The 16,299-nt window shown below is 42.0% G+C and overlaps 1 protein-coding gene and 1 long non-coding RNA gene across 2 annotated transcripts in view; one reads left to right on the top strand and one right to left on the bottom strand.

Annotated features, from left to right (window-relative positions):
- LOC311093864 (SH3 and cysteine-rich domain-containing protein 2-like) overlaps window positions 1–16,299 on the bottom strand; it is a gene marked incomplete at its 3' end in the record, with an annotated part of 180,347 nt that overhangs the window by 124,248 nt on the left and 39,800 nt on the right. The window lies entirely within an intron of this gene.
- LOC311093871 lies at window positions 9,107–10,205 on the top strand. Its single transcript, XR_014608493.1, has 3 exons — window positions 9,107–9,484; window positions 9,985–10,040; window positions 10,169–10,205. It is a non-coding gene; the product is annotated as an uncharacterized lncRNA (long non-coding RNA).

The raw sequence follows: 16,299 nt of genomic DNA, 5'->3' as shown, positions 1-16,299 counted from the left end.
TGAGCTCGTGCAAATTGTAGCCTCTTTTTCCTATTTGTAGTGGAGATGAGTGGTACCCGGTGGGGTCTTCTGCTGTTTTAGCCCATCCGCCTCAAGGTTGTGCGTGTTGTGGCTTCACAAATGCTTTGCTGCATACCTCTGTAACGAGTGGTTATTTCAGTCAAAGTTGCTCTTCTATCAGCTTGAATCAGTCGGCCCATTCTCCTCTGACCTCTAGCATCAACAAGGCATTTTCGCCCACAGGACTGCCGCATACTGGATGTTTTTCCCTTTTCACACCATTCTTTGTAAACCTCTTTGCGCGACATTTGCGTTGTTGCGGGTTTGCATTTTTGAGGTTTGAGCAGAGATAACGGATAATTGTTTGCACCTTCTAACCTACAGTGAGGAAAATAAGTATTTGAACACCCTGCTATTTTGCAAGTTCTCCCACTTGGAAATCATGGAGGGGTCTGAAATTATCATCGTAGGTGCATGTCCACTGTGAGAGACATAATCTAAAAAAAAAATCCAGAAATCACAATGTATGATTTTTTAACTATTTATTTGTATGATACAGCTGCAAATAAGTATTTGAACACCTGTCTATCAGCTACAATTCTGACCCTCAAAGACCTGTTAGTCTGCCTTTAAAATGTCCACCTCCACTCCATTTATTATCCTAAATTAGATGCACCTGTTTGAGGTCGTTAGCTGCATAAAGACACCTGTCCACCCCATACAATCAGTAAGAATCCAACTACTAACATGGCCAAGACCAAAGAGCTGTCCAAAGACACTAAAGACAAAATTGTACACCTCCACAAGGCTGGAAAGCGCTACGGGGAAATTGCCAAGCAGCTTGGTGAAAAAAGGTCCACTGTTGGAGCAATCATTAGAAAATGGAAGAAGCTAAACATGACTGTCAATCTCCCTCGGACTGGGGCTCCATGCAAGATCTCACCTCATGGGGTCTCAATGATCCTAAGAAAGGTGAGAAATCAGCCCAGAACTACACGGGAGGAGCTGGTCAATGACCTGAAAAGAGCTGGGACCACCGTTTCCAAGGTTACTGTTGGTAATACACTAAGACGTCATGGTTTGAAATCATGCATGGCATGGAAGGTTCCCCTGCTTAAACCAGCACATGTCAAGGCCCGTCTTAAGTTTGCCAATGACCATTTGGATGATCCAGAGAAGTCATGGGAGAAAGTCATGTGGTCAGATGAGACCAAAATAGAACTTTTTGGTCATAATTCCACTAAACGTGTTTGGAGGAAGAAGAATGATGAGTACCATCCCAAGAACACCATCCCTACTGTGAAGCATGGGGGTGGTAGCATCATGCTTTGGGGGTGTTTTTCTGCACATGGGACAGGGCGACTGCACTGTATTAAGGAGAGGATGACCGGGGCCATGTATTGCGAGATTTTGGGGAACAACCTCTTTCCCTCAGTTAGAGCATTGAAGATGGGTCGAGGCTGGGTCTTCCAACATGACAATGACCCGAAGCACACAGCCAGGATAACCAAGGAGTGGCTCTGTAAGAAGCATATCAAGGTTCTGGTGTGGCCTAGCCAGTCTCCAGACCTAAACCCAATAGAGAATCTTTGGAGGGAGCTCAAACTCCGTGTTTCTCAGCGACAGCCCAGAAACCTGACTGATCTAGAGAAGATCTGTGTGGAGGAGTGGGCCAAAATCCCTCCTGCAGTGTGTGCAAACCTGGTGAAAAACTACAGGAAACGTTTGACCTCTGTAATTGCAAACAAAGGCTACTGTACCAAATATTAACATTGATTTTCTCAGGTGTTCAAATACTTATTTGCAGCTGTATCATACAAATAAATAGTTAAAAAATCATACATTGTGATTTCTGGATTTTTTTTTATAGATTATGTCTCTCACAGTGGACATGCACCTACGATGACAATTTCAGACCCCTCCATGATTTCTAAGTGGGAGAACTTGCAAAATAGCAGGGTGTTCAAATACTTATTTTCCTCACTGTATTTCAGGGAGTGCGTTCTCGAGACCTCAGGCACTGTTTTGTGCGGATGGGCGGGTGGAGCACGTTAAGGGTTTTCCTGTTAGAATGGTGTTGTGTTAGCGACCCCTAAGTTAATAACTAATGATCTTTGCAATGGAAGTGAATCAATCAATCAAAACTAACTTTAGCTGGACAATAACTTTATCCTAGAGCTGTTGTAAAGCCTAAACAATCTTATTACCGTAATTTCCTATTATCACTGTAAAGCTCTGACAAGTCAAGTCACCTTTATTTATTTAGCGCTTTTTACAATACAGATTGTTTCAAAGCAGCTTTACAGAGATAACAGGAAAATTATGCAACATTGTTTTTTTTTTCCCAGAAGAAAATACACCATCCATCTTAAGTAAGTTTGGTAATGTTTCATTTTTGTTGTAAAAAAGTTATTACTTTAGTCCAGTGTTTCCCAAACCTGTCCTGGAGTACCCCCAACACTGCATGTTTTCTTTGTCTCCCTAATCAAACACACCTGATTCAACTCATCAGCTCATTATGAGTTGAATCAGGTGTGTTTGATTAGGGAGACAAAGAAAACATGCAGTGTTGGGGGTACTCCAGGACAGGTTTGGGAACCACGTCCATTTATATATGTATAGCCACTCCGGAGAAACCCGTGATGTCATCGTCCAGCTCAGTTCAGTTCTCTTATAAAAGTGTAAATGTAGATCAATAATATTGTTGAATATTAAATTAAATGTCCCCAACTAAGCAAGCCAAAAGCCAATGGCGACAAAGGTGTAAAAGGCAATGAGCCAAAACTCCATCAGGTGACAGATGAAGAAAAAAACCTTAGGAGAAACTAGGCTCAGTCGGGCGGCCAGTTCTCCTCTGGCCAACGGACAAACAGTGTATGATTATTATTCAGGCAGCATTATAGGTCAGAAGTCAGACTGTATTGGGAATGGAGACGAGTTTGTTGAGGATTAGTGCCAATGGCTGTTGTGTCGATGAGGTCTTCACAGTGCAGAATCTAGTAGACACAATCTCTGCTGACACTTCAGGGGTGCGTTGTGGTTGTTTCTAGGCACAGGTCCTCCATCTGATCTGTATACGGCCCGAATACGGCTGACTACATCATGCGTTGTGGTCGTGTCTACGCGCAGGTCCACCATCTGATCTGGATACGCCCCGCATCTGGCTGACGACATCATGCATTGTGATTGTGCGGGTCCACCATCTGATCTGGATACGGCCCGGTTCCGGCTGACCTAATTTATGCAGCCTAATAATCATTTAACTGATTTGAATAATAGGAATATATAATGTTCTATGTGTATGCTAGGTTAAAGAGATTCTAGTGTTTTTAGTCTAGATTTGACAGAGCTTATTATACAATATTAGGAAGATTGTTCCAGAGTTTAGGTGCTAAATAGGTAAAGGATCTACAATCAGCAGTCGATTTTGATATTCTAGATATTATCAACTGGCCAGAATTTTGAGATCGCAATAGACGTGAGGGATTATAATGTGTTAAGAGCTCGTCAAGTACTCGGGAGCTAAACCATTTAATGCTTTGTAAGTAATCAGCAATATTTTAAAATGTATACGATTTCTGTCAGGGCCACTATCGTCAAATACGATTGACAATTAGCATATAGTTTGGATTGGCGGTATGGTTCTGTTCTGGGCAAGAACTCCCTGCGCATCCATGCAGCCTAGCATGGATAAGAGCAGCAAATAACCCCACAAAACAAAACCACATGCCAATATCCCCCAAAAACAAACTGACAGCGAAAATCTGGTTGCCTTTTATTTATTTAATTTGTTATTATTATTAATAAATGCAGTTACCTGAGTGAGCTAAGGCAACAAGCATGTTGCCAATACCTGAAAACGTCTCGGTTGCGTATGCAACCCTCGTTCCCTGAAGGAGGGAATGGAGACGTAGTCGACGTCGACTGAATGGGATCACGCTAGGGAGTCTGTCTTCTTCGAGTACTATTGAACGAGCCAATGCAATTGGCATGCATGATTTGCATCACACACTCCGCCCACGTGGAGTGGGTATAAATACGGAATTGGATGCACGCACTAGTTGCTTTTCGCTGAGGAGCCGAGAGTAACTCTGAGTCAGTGGTGGTCCAGCTATAGTGGTTAAGGGACTACGTCTCCGTTCCCTCCTTCAGGGAACGAGGGTTGCATACGCAACCGAGACGTTCCCTTTCAGTCGTTCACGTTCAGACGTCGACTGAATGGGATCTACTATGGAAAGCGCCACTAGAGCTGCCACCTTCCAGTGCCTGGATGAAAGCATCCTGACCCCCCGCAATTTTGAGGCGGAGAAGGCAAGGCTTAGGCCAGGGAAGTCAACTGCTGTTCCACAGGACCACTGGGAAAGTGTACCCTATCAAGGAAGGAAGGAAGGAACGCTGCGGAAACCACATCCTGCCCGAAGGGAGGTAACATGTGGAGAATACACATATGGACTGAACGGATGACTGGCAGTACAACATATGGAATGTCACTGGGATGACTCCAGCTTATAACAGGGGGGAGGATCAACCGAACAGTGACAGCAGAGCGGACTCTACCGAGGGAAGACACGGGCTCACCGCTGGGAGCTGTACCAGGGAAGAATACACATATGGGATCGCCGTAGGGATCACAACATATGGACCCAGCCTAACAGGTTCCACCAGTGCATACGAGTGATAGGCCTGGCTTCGGACGTTCCGCCACGTCTGTTGCCGAAGTGTATGGAGGAACTCGACAGGGTTTGGCTAATAAGGGGAACTCACTGGAGCAAGAATTGCGCACATATCCAGTCCATAGGAACTGTGCTTACAGTGAAACTGGCTTCATGTGAAGGGAGCCCACGGGAAGCAACGGTTCGACACATAGGCTAGTTCTCCAGTGAACATGTATAGGTGTCGCCTAGCCCCCAACTTTATTTAACATCTGTTCAGCGAGGCAACGCCTAGGAGGGAGCAATACCCTCTCTTAGGAGGAGCTCACCGCCCAGGTGGGCACGTGCATCTTGGGAAACTTCCTCACCAAGATGAAGGCAACCACATGTAGTGGGCCAACCTCTGCTTGGAAACAGCCTTCCCTTCAGCTGGTTTCCGTAACAGGCAGAGCTGGTCTAAGGTCTAGGCTTTGCATTCTGATCACGTATAACCGCATTGGAGCGGATGGACGGAGAAAAAGCCAGGGCTGGGTCTGCCTCCTCCGGGGCAGCGCTTGCAGGCTCACCACCTGGTCCTGTAGGAGAGGTAGGAACCTTGGGCACATATCCAGGCCAGGGTCTCAGGTGTCATGAGAGTTAGCCAGCCCGAACTTCAGGCACGATTCGTTTACCGAAAATGCGGGCAAGTCCCTACCCTCTAGATAGAGACCAAGCAGAGACCTGGTCTGCAGGAATGAATCGACCTTAGAAGCTTCTGACTCCAAGGAGGAGGTAGTGGGCGAGTTGCAACATGCGAGGGAAGCGTAGCTCGACGGTCGCAATGTTGTCTTTTCAGACCAGTACATATTTGCTGAGTAGCAGTGTCTCGAAGCGAGGAAACTGTAAGCAACTCGAGGCAATAGATGCCAATGCAGTCGAAGGGCGCCCAGACCTCTGTTACTGCATGCCCTTTATACGTGGCCCCTCAACCGGTATTAGTGGACACTCGTTCTAGGAGCCATTGGCCCGGAGAAACAAAAGGTCTGTTTACGGGCTGAGGGTTTGGCGACAGGCCAGGGTGTTTATCAGGGTGTCGCTCTGCCACGGCCACCTCTGGACTCGGCCGTGAAGCCAGTGCTGAAGCGGTCTTCATATGGAGGAAGCCATGTGGCTGCGTCTGCCATATGCCCCAGGAGCCTCTGAAAAAGTTTCAGTGGGGCCCTTTCTCACTTCTTGAATAGCACTGAGCTGACACACCTCTGTCTGAGAGATGCGCTGGACCAAGACCATCTCCATACTAGAAAAGAAATCCTCAACCCTTGGGCAAGTTTGCTCTTTCCCAGTTGACCTGAAGACCCAACTGGCTATGGAGCACTCGAAGGGTAGGACCATGTACTGATACTTTGTACCTTCGAACGCAAGAACACAAGCCCCTGTGGAGCGGAAGGATAGAGATCTGAAGTACATGTCTTTCAGGTCAAACGCTGCAGACCAAGTTTGGGGACGGGGCATTTTTGAAAATGCATCTCTGTGTTTAGCAAGTGAACGGAGATTTAAGGGCCCGTTTCAGTTGACACAGATCCAAGATGGTCGTAACCCACCACACATTTAGGGTACAGTTAAGTACGGGCTCATGGAAGCTCGGCGGAGGCCCAGCGGGAGCAGCGGCAGGGGAACACCCTCGGCGACGAGCAGGCGGAGGAACTGCCACCGGCGGCAGGGTAGAGGCAGCAGCGGGCCGCCGGGGCAGGATGTGCCGGATGGTCTCCATCTGCGCTTGGGCGGCAGAAAACTGTTGGGCGCAGTTCTCCGCCGCATCGCCGACCAGCCCAACCTGGGAAATTGGGGAGACCAGGAACCGAACCTTGTCCGCATCCACCATAACAACCAGGCTGTGCCAACGATGGCACTCCTGGACCACTAACATGGACATCGCCAGACCGATCACACACGCCACGACACTCATGCCCCAGAAGGCGAGGTCGAATGCGGTGCAGAGCTCACCTATGAGCGCACGGTCTGGGCTACCCTCGTGCAGGTCCATGAGTGCCGTGGCCTGATAGACCTGTAGCAGCGCCATGGCACGAAATGAATCAAAATGAATCAGGCGCTGTGTAGTGTAGTCCGGTCAGGGAAGCATACACCCTGCAGCAATAGCTCTGAGTTAGATGCAGTGTGCAGCTAAGCAATGAAATACAGTGTGCTTCCTCATTCATGAACATAATTTCTGCTCCCGTCGGCTGATTCTATCGCTGTGGAGGTGAAGATGACGACTCCCATGATTCCACACTCCTTCACAGGATCATCAAGCTACAATGTTGTTAGTGTTGAATAACAGACCTCTGCGGTGAAACGTACCTACTGTGTATTTAGCACACACATTTAACTGATAATCCAGATAAGCTTTAAGCCACAAGCATGTACTAACTTTAACACAGCATGTTCCAATATAATCAAATAGCATAAAGAAACAAGCATTTTTCCAATGCAACCAGATAGCCTTAAACAACGCTTTAATTACCACAACATGTCACTTACTACAGTATGCAGCAATAATACTAGAAGCCTAATTAACAAGCATATAATTCAATAACATTTGCCTTAGCAACAAGTACACAATGACAACTAGACAGCTTTTAGAGCAAGCATGTTTTCAATAACAACCAGATAGACTTGAGAACAAGCATGTTTTCAATAACTAGCCTTTAGAACGCCTTTAGAAGTGTGTTTCAATAACATCTAGGTTAGATAGCCATTACAGCAAGCCATTTGACTAATGGATGTTGTCGCCTAGAGTTTTTGCTTCAAAATGATCTGAAAATCATCCTGCCTAATCATTAAAATAAAACAATACATTGATTTAAATTTTGTAAGACACTTTTTGTTTGGAAAGGCAATATGCATGGGGGCGTGAATGATCATGAATAATGCTGTGATTCACACCTGAGAAGACAATGACCAGCATAATGAGCTGCATAATAAGCCTTTCAGTCAGTTATGTCACAAGAAAGAATGCGAGGACAAAATAAATAAATAAATAAATATATATATATATATATATATATATATATATATTAGTGCTGTCAAAGTTAGCGCGTTAACGCAAAATCATATTAACGGCACAAATTTTTTTAACGCGCGATTAACGCAGCGCGTATTTTCTGTTTGACCGTGGCCCAACCCCTAGTTGGAGAAATGGAGATACACAGTGTTGCCAACTTAGCGACATTGCAGTCCCCTTTAGCGATTTTTTTCCCTTCAAAAAAGTGCCCAAACCTTATTTAGTTTCTGAGAATCTACCGGTACCGCCGGTACTGCTCTCCCAGCACGCGCACACGCGCGCACCTCTCTCTCTCTCTCTTTCTCTCTCTCTGCGTCTCGCGCTGCAGAGAGGAGCAGCGTTTTAATTCAGTTAAACACAGATATTATGTTGCTTCTCTAATTTTACATGCAAGTATAGCTGAAAATACAGCACAGATATTGTCTTTATCTTATGTGTATTTGATTTCATCAGACGACGGCTCGATTATCAGGATTTTTGTGCAGATTAACATATTGGAAGGGAGAGCTGGTTATGTCTTAATGGGTCGCGTTTCAGTCACCATTTCATATTCATTCCGTTGTTTGGTAACAAACCGTTGTTTGGAAAACAGTTTTATTGAGAATTTAGCTTCATCAAAATGGGCACAGAGAGAGACAAACTAATGTAATAATAAATAATAAATGTACATTTAGCATTTTAAGAAGAGCTGTCCTGTCATGCAAAAATCTAAACATGTTTGTGTTAGTAAATTGCTCAGTGCAAAGAAAGAGAAGTAATGGGAACCTTTCTTTGTTCTTTCTACATGTGTCTAATAGACATGAACAAGTTCTTTGAAAAACATCTATGACCTTTGAAACATGTCTCGTCTTCATGCTCTATGTTGTATGGAAGCCCGTTTCTGCCACATTGAGTAAAGAAAAAAAAGATTCTTTAAGTCATAATAATGAGAAACTTTCTCGTAATAATGACTTAACATCTCAAAATAATGAGAAACTTTCTCATAATTATGATTTAACATCTTGTAATAATGAGAAACTTTCTCGTAATAATGACTTAACATCTCGTACTAATGAGAAACTTTCTCATAATAATGAGAAACTTTATCGAAATAATGACTTAACATCTCGTAATAATGAGAAACTTTTTTCGTAATAATGACTTAACATCTCGTAATAATGAGAAACTTTCTCGAAATAATGACTTAACATCTCGTAATAATGAGAAACTTTCTCGTAATAATGACTTAACATCTCGTAATAATGAGAAACTTTCTCATAATTATGACTTAACATCTCGTAATAATGAGAAACTTTCTCATAATAATGACTTAACATCTCGTAATAATGAGAAACTTTCTCATAATAATGAGAAACTTTCTCATAATAATGACTTAACATCTCATAATAATGAGAAACTTTCTCGTAATAATTGCTGCGTTCCAAACCGCATACTTCCCTACTATTTAGTATGGGAAAAAGAGTAGGCGAGCGAAAAAGTATGTACGAATCCAAAAGAGTAGGCGAGAATTACCTGGGTGACGTACTAATTATCGCGAGATTCGGACTTAAGTGCGTTCGAATATGCCTACTTTCCTACTATATAGTAGGCGAAAACAGTACGTGAAGGAAGCAGTACGTTCGAAACCTCAGTACTCATAAAAGAGTAGGCGAGAAGTTCCCGGATGGCCTACTGCTTCAGCGCAGATTTTTGAGTGCTCAACCGATGGATACTCTTCTATCCCAGGAGGCCACGCGAGAGGATACGTCATTATCAAACATCGCAGAGATAAGCGACGCGGGTGCTTTCAAATGTGAGTAAACACAGTTCCTTTTGTTAAAATTGCATGTGTTGAACTACTGTAGAGTAAACTGTTGAATTGTTGAAGGTGTAAAGACGTTACACAGTAAAGTATAGTTGTGATTTTGCTGTAAAAACACGTTTTACTATGTATAACGTTAGCTAACAGGGGAGCTCCAGTAAAGACACGTAAGTTACGTCTCTAAAGTGGATTTGCATAAACCATACACCTTAAAGACGATTATTTTAAATGTCCATTTACATCTTACAGGAAAATCTTGAAATATCACAACATGAAATAGACATCTGAGTGATGAATGTGTGCTATTATGTAGAACAAATCTATAAAGTAACTAACGTTAAACAAAAGTTATCTATTTTATTTGTCCATTAGTAGTTGATAAATTGAGGAACATTTATGTTGGATAAAAAGTTAAAACAACCTCAACATGTAAATGTAGTGTTGAGTTCATAAATCACAGAGGTAACGTGAATCTTGTCTGGATGTTACAGGGTCAGATGAACAGATGTGTGTTTATCTGGTGGAGAGTGGCTCATGAAGGCTTTGAGTGAGTATACTACAGAAATGAATAACAACTATTTAAATCTTAAGTTGTAGTTTATTTTAATTATTGTCATTTCAAACAGAGCTATTACAGCACTTTTCTGATTCTTGATTTCTGTGCATTTGCTGCAGATCTTTTGTGGTGGAGCAGGACCTGCAAGGAAAGATGATGGCGGCATTTGTCTTCTAAATAATACTGAAATCAAATGACATTGTGCGGTTAAAATGGCTGCTTTTGTGTTATGGTTGTGCATTTTGTAGGATCTGAAATGTCAGCAGGCTGGTGTGAGCACTGAGGATGAGGAGCCCAGAGCTGAATCATGGAAACGGTGCCATGGATGAGTCCACCTGCTCTTATGAGACCTTCCATCACTCCACCTGCCCTTCACTCCACCTGCCCTTATGAGACCCTCCATCACTCCACCTGCCCTTCTGAGACCCTCCATCACTCCACCTGCTCTTATTGCCTCAGATTGTGAAGCACAACACATCACGCAACAACCTCCGGCACGAGGGAACGGCTCACCTCTGGCGGTCAGCTGACTCATCAGAATAAAGCCGCAGAATGGGCACCGCTGTGTTGAGATGGCAGAAGGATGTGGGGATCAGTGCCTGTAGCCTACATACATGATTGTAGTTTGAATAAAGCTTTGTTTCATGTGTTGACTTATGCATTTGTTTATTGTGTGATGGTGACTTTCATTCATTCTTTTACTAATTTATTCATATTTCTCATTGTTGTCAGTAAATAAAATATAATTATTTAATTAATGTTTTATTTAATTGTTTGAAAGAAAATGTAGATATGTTCATTATATACACATCTAGAGTGTATTCAATCATGCATAGCTATGTCATATGACATACATTGCAATTTGTTTTATTGAATTATATCATTTTCAGTAAAAAGTAATATAATTAAGTATTGGCCAGCATTTATAGTTGTTATTATTGTATGTTTTGGGGTGGGATAGCAATGCAATTCATTCTGAGGTAATATTAATTTTTAATATTAATGATACTTAAATTTTTCGAGTATAAATCAACAGTTTTCCTCCAAAGGCGAATCTTCACACAGCTGCCCTTTGTGCAGACATTACAAACGCTGAGGAAAACCGTTCTAGGTAGGGCTGTCGAGTTACTGATGTTATGAGATCTGTAAAAAATCTCATTATGTATGCAAACCCATAATATATATATATATATATATATATATATATATATATATATATATATATATATATATATATTATGGGTTTGCATACATAATATGAGATTTTTTACACAGGAAAAAAGAACCTACAAGGTTGAATATCTTAATATATATTTTCTTAAATAATTTATTATAATACATTTTAAAAAAGCATTTTTTGTTATTTATAGGCCTGAGGGATGAAAGGACAGTTAAATTCAACAAGAAAAAGAGGAAAAAATAAAGCAGTTAGCCACTTTTGCTTGTGGATGAAAATGTTTGGATATAAAAAAAAAAAAAATTAACAACATATTCAAGAGATGACAATTTTTTGGGATTTCGTAATAAAAATAAATAACATCATTAAGGATAAAACGGTGGGTCACATTAGTAGGGTTAAATATAAGAACTTAAATCAACCCTAAATGTATTCACAAAATAAATGGGCAGCAGTTTCTTCAAAAAGACCACAAAATGAGCAAGTTTAATCAATATCAAGATATTTACAGATAGATGAATTAAACGTGTCCGTTCAAATCTTTTAAGTTGTTGCGCGTGTGATAACGCGTCGTAGGTCACATGATAATGTCAACATGGCAGATGTCCGGTTCGCATTCATACTCAACGAGATCTGGCTATAAAGTACCTACTCTTTTAGCGCTCGTTAAGTAAGTACTTATTGAAATTAAGTACCTACTCATTGAGTATGCGGTTTGGAACGCAGCCAATGACTTATTTTCTCGCACTTCTATGCATGCGCAAAGCAGCGGAGCAGAAGGGCGTGCCACGCTATAGCGACATCCCCTGGTTAAAGCCGTGTAAATGCATCACAGCAAACATGGCACGCTCTGCAGTGAATAACATTAATGATAAATGATCAGTATATGAGACGGGCTTCCATACTAGATAGTCTTTTATTCATTTGTAATATTCATTCGTATTTTTGTGTATGAACAAGTAGCAACACAGAAGGCGATCATATGGATTTCAAATAGATGGAGGAATGATAAGACAGCACACCTTTCCAAATCTGTTTAAAGGAGAACTCCGGTCAATTTTCATTTTTTTGTCAATTTGGAGTGCTGTCAGTACAGAGAACAACGACAAAAATCGGTGTTGCCTATATACACTGTGTTATCCTCTTTTTAAAATTTGCACCCTGTTGACTTAAATGGGGCAAGTTTTAAACCTGCTTTTAGCCTCTTAACATCCTTGATGTGTCATTACAAGTGCACAGCCATTGTGAGTGATTCCTTCAGAGTGAACACGGTGAATCTGACTGCAGTAGATGTGAAAGATATGAATAAAAATTATAATAATTCAGCCAGCACTCATACCTGTATTTATTTCCTGTTTTCGGTCGAAGTCCACAGTAGTCGATTGTCAAGTTCACGCAGTTAGTTAGTTACCTATGATCACGCGCGTGAACTCGACAATCGACTACTGTGGACTTTGACCGAAAACAGGAAATAAATACAGGTATGAGTGCTGGCTGAATAAACTTCATTTTTATTCATATCATCTACTGCAGTCAGATTCACCGTGTTCACTCTGAAGGAATCACTCACATTGGCTGTGCACTTGTAATGACACATCAAGGATGTTAAGAGGCTAAAAGCAGGTTTAAAACTTGCCCCATTTAAGTCAACAGGGTGCAAATTTTAAAAAGAGGATAACACGGTGTAGGCAACACCGATTTTTGTCGTTGTTTTCTGTACTGACAGCACTGCAAATTTACAAAAAAATGAGTTCAATGTTAAAATTGACCGGAGTTCTCCTTTAAGAACACTTCATCTGGAAATCTGTGTAAGGGTCCGTTTATACAGAACACGCTTTTTCATTGCTTTTCTAGGCATACGCACACTAGACGGACGTTGCGCTCGCTCTTTTGCAGCGTCTCGCGCATGACACAGCGTTCTAAAAACGCGGCGCTCAATTGAAAAGAAGTTCAGCTTTTAAAAACACGTCTCGACCTTGCGTTTTCCCCCATTCCACTGCCCACTTATGTGTAAATGTCCCCAAAGTCATAAACATCTTAAAGGTGATTTCTGTATTGATATCTTCCAGATGAACCTGCACATCAAATATCCTAGAAGCATCTGCAAAATACGTGTTATATTAACACACATACCCATATATTTTATGAAGATGTTACACTTAAACTTGACGAATAAATGTAATATTCCAACTTTAATCTGATAGTTTTGTAAATTCATGTAACAATTTCCACCGGTGTGCACAAGCATGGTAACCGTCCTGCTTCTGCATTCCACTTTCACACCTTATCGTGCACATGGAAAAGTATGGAAGATATAGGCCTACTGATGATGTTATTTAATGATACTACAGATTTCACTTAGTAGATCACACTGACTTTAATGAAATCAACTGTTTTGCAGAGCGTGCCATGTTTGCTGTGATGCATTTACACGGCTTTGACCAGCGGATGTCGCTAGTGTGGCACGCCCTTTCTGCTCCGCTGCTTTGCGCATGCGTAGAAGTGCGAGAAAATAAGTCATTAGGCTTGTTTGAGATGAGCAAAATCTGCGCAGAACCGATCACCGGTGATCAGCGCGAGATGCATGCCGGTTAGAAATGTGTCCGAGTGCGGTCCGCCTGGCTCTGATGTCATGCTGACGTATGTCAAAAAACTCTCGCGAGCGCAAGGCGGACGTATCGAATTCTGCAGTCGAGCGCAGTTGCTCTCCACCGACTGCGCTGATCAAAAGCATGATGGGAAACGACTTGCTGACGACACAGCTTAATGCTCATTGGCTTACAACCGTGATGTATTGATCTCTTTTAAAATGTTTGAATTTAATACTTTGATATCCTATTTTTGTGTGTATAAATTATGTGCGAGTATTTCCAAACTCTTTGACAATGTGATCTTTATATGGGTTATTTGATTGTTGTCATATTTATAATATACAGTGAGGAAAATAAGTATTTGAACACCCTGCTATTTTGCAAGTTCTCCCACTTGGAAATCATGGAGGGGTCTGAAATTGTCATCGTAGGTGCATGTCCACTGTGAGAGACATAATCTAAAAAAAAAAATCCAGAAATCACAATAATGATTTTTTAACTATTTATTTGTATGATACAGCTGCAAATAAGTATTTGAACACCTGTCTATCAGCTAGAATTCTGACCCTCAAAGACCTGTTAGTCTGCCTTTAAAATGTCCACCTCCACTCCATTTATTATCCTAAATTAGATGCACCTGTTTGAGGTCGTTAGCTGCATAAAGACACCTGTCCACCCCATACAATCAGTAAAAATCCAACTACTAACATGGCCAAGACCAAAGAGCTGTCCAAAGACACTAGAGACAAAATTGTACACCTCCACAAGGCTGGAAAGGGCTACGGGGAAATTGCCAGGCAGCTTGGTGAAAAAAGGTCCACTGTTGGAGCAATCATTAGAAAATGGAAGAAGCTAAACATGACTGTCAATCTCCCTCGGACTGGGGCTCCATGCAAGATCTCACCTCGTGGGGTCTCAATGATCCTAAGAAAGGTGAGAAATCAGCCCAGAACTACACGGGAGGAGCTGGTCAATGACCTGAAAAGAGCTGGGACCACCGTTTCCAAGGTTACTGTTGGTAATACACTAAGATGTCATGGTTTGAAATCATGCATGGCACGGAAGGTTCCCCTGCTTAAACCAGCACATGTCAAGGCCCGTCTTAAGTTTGCCAATGACCATTTGGATGATCCAGAGGAGTCATGGGAGAAAGTCATGTGGTCAGATGAGACCAAAATAGAACTTTTTGGTCATAATTCCACTAAACGTGTTTGGAGGAAGAAGAATGATGAGTACCATCCCAAGAACACCATCCCTACTGTGAAGCATGGGGGTGGTAGCATCATGCTTTGGGGTTGTTTTTCTGCACATGGGACAGGGCGACTGCACTGTATTAAGGAGAGGATGACCGGGGCCATGTATTGCGAGATTTTGGGGAACAACCTCCTTCCCTCAGTTAGAGCATTGAAGATGGGTCGAGGCTAGGTCTTCCAACATGACAATGACCCGAAGCACACAGCCAGGATAACCAAGGAGTGGCTCTGTAAGAAGCATATCAAGGTTCTGGCGTGGCCTAGCCAGTCTCCAGACCTAAACCCAATAGAGAATCTTTGGAGGGAGCTCAAACTCCGTGTTTCTCAGCAACAGCCCAGAAACCTGACTGATCTAGAGAAGATCTGTGTGGAGGAGTGGGCCAAAATCCCTCCTGCAGTGTGTGCAAACCTGGTGAAAAACTACAGGAAACGTTTGACCTCTGTAATTGCAAACAAAGGCTATTGTACCAAATATTAACATTGATTTTCTCAGGTGTTCAAATACTTATTTGCAGCTGTATCATACAAATAAATAGTTAAAAAATCATACATTGTGATTTCTGGATTTTTTTTTTTTTAGATTATGTCTCTCACAGTGGACATGCACCTACGATGACAATTTCAGACCCCTCCATGATTTCTAAGTGGGAAAACTTGCAAAATAGCAGGGTGTTCAAATACTTATTTTCCTCACTGTATATAAAACATTAAAGTAAAAATGATTGATAAACACGTCTTTGGTATGTTATTAAATAACAAGTAGCTATGGGTGTCTTGTTCATTATATTTATTTTCATTTAAAAGCAACAGAACTTAAATTACATCCAGTTTATTAGCAACACCGTGCACGAGCGTGAATCCTGTGAATCCCGCGATATCCATCTTTGATCTCACAGGTGTCAGATCCACTGCGAGAAGAGAGATCTGTCCGTCTTGCCTGCACTTTTTTCACTCCTCCCCTCACTGCAGCCGCCTACTCTCGACTACACTTCAGGCGAGGCAAGGCGCATCTCAAACAAGCCTATTATTACTAGAAAGTTTTAGCCTGACGTCGTCATACTCAGATTCTAGTCAGAATGTGAGTCTGATACTGCTCCATTGGGCTGTGATTATGGGGTGTGTTTCAACCGAACCAGGAAAGAAAATGCCTCTGCTCTCAATTGGATAGACCTACAACCAATCAGAGCAATGGAGTAAGTGACATATGTTCTACATTCATGTTTCCGATC

This window comes from Abramis brama (assembly GCF_963993115.1).
Source record: "Abramis brama genome assembly, chromosome: 12".
Lineage (NCBI taxonomy): Eukaryota > Metazoa > Chordata > Actinopteri > Cypriniformes > Leuciscidae > Abramis > Abramis brama.
Note: the sequence above shows the minus strand (reverse complement) of the source record. Positions and strands in the feature narration are given on the sequence as shown.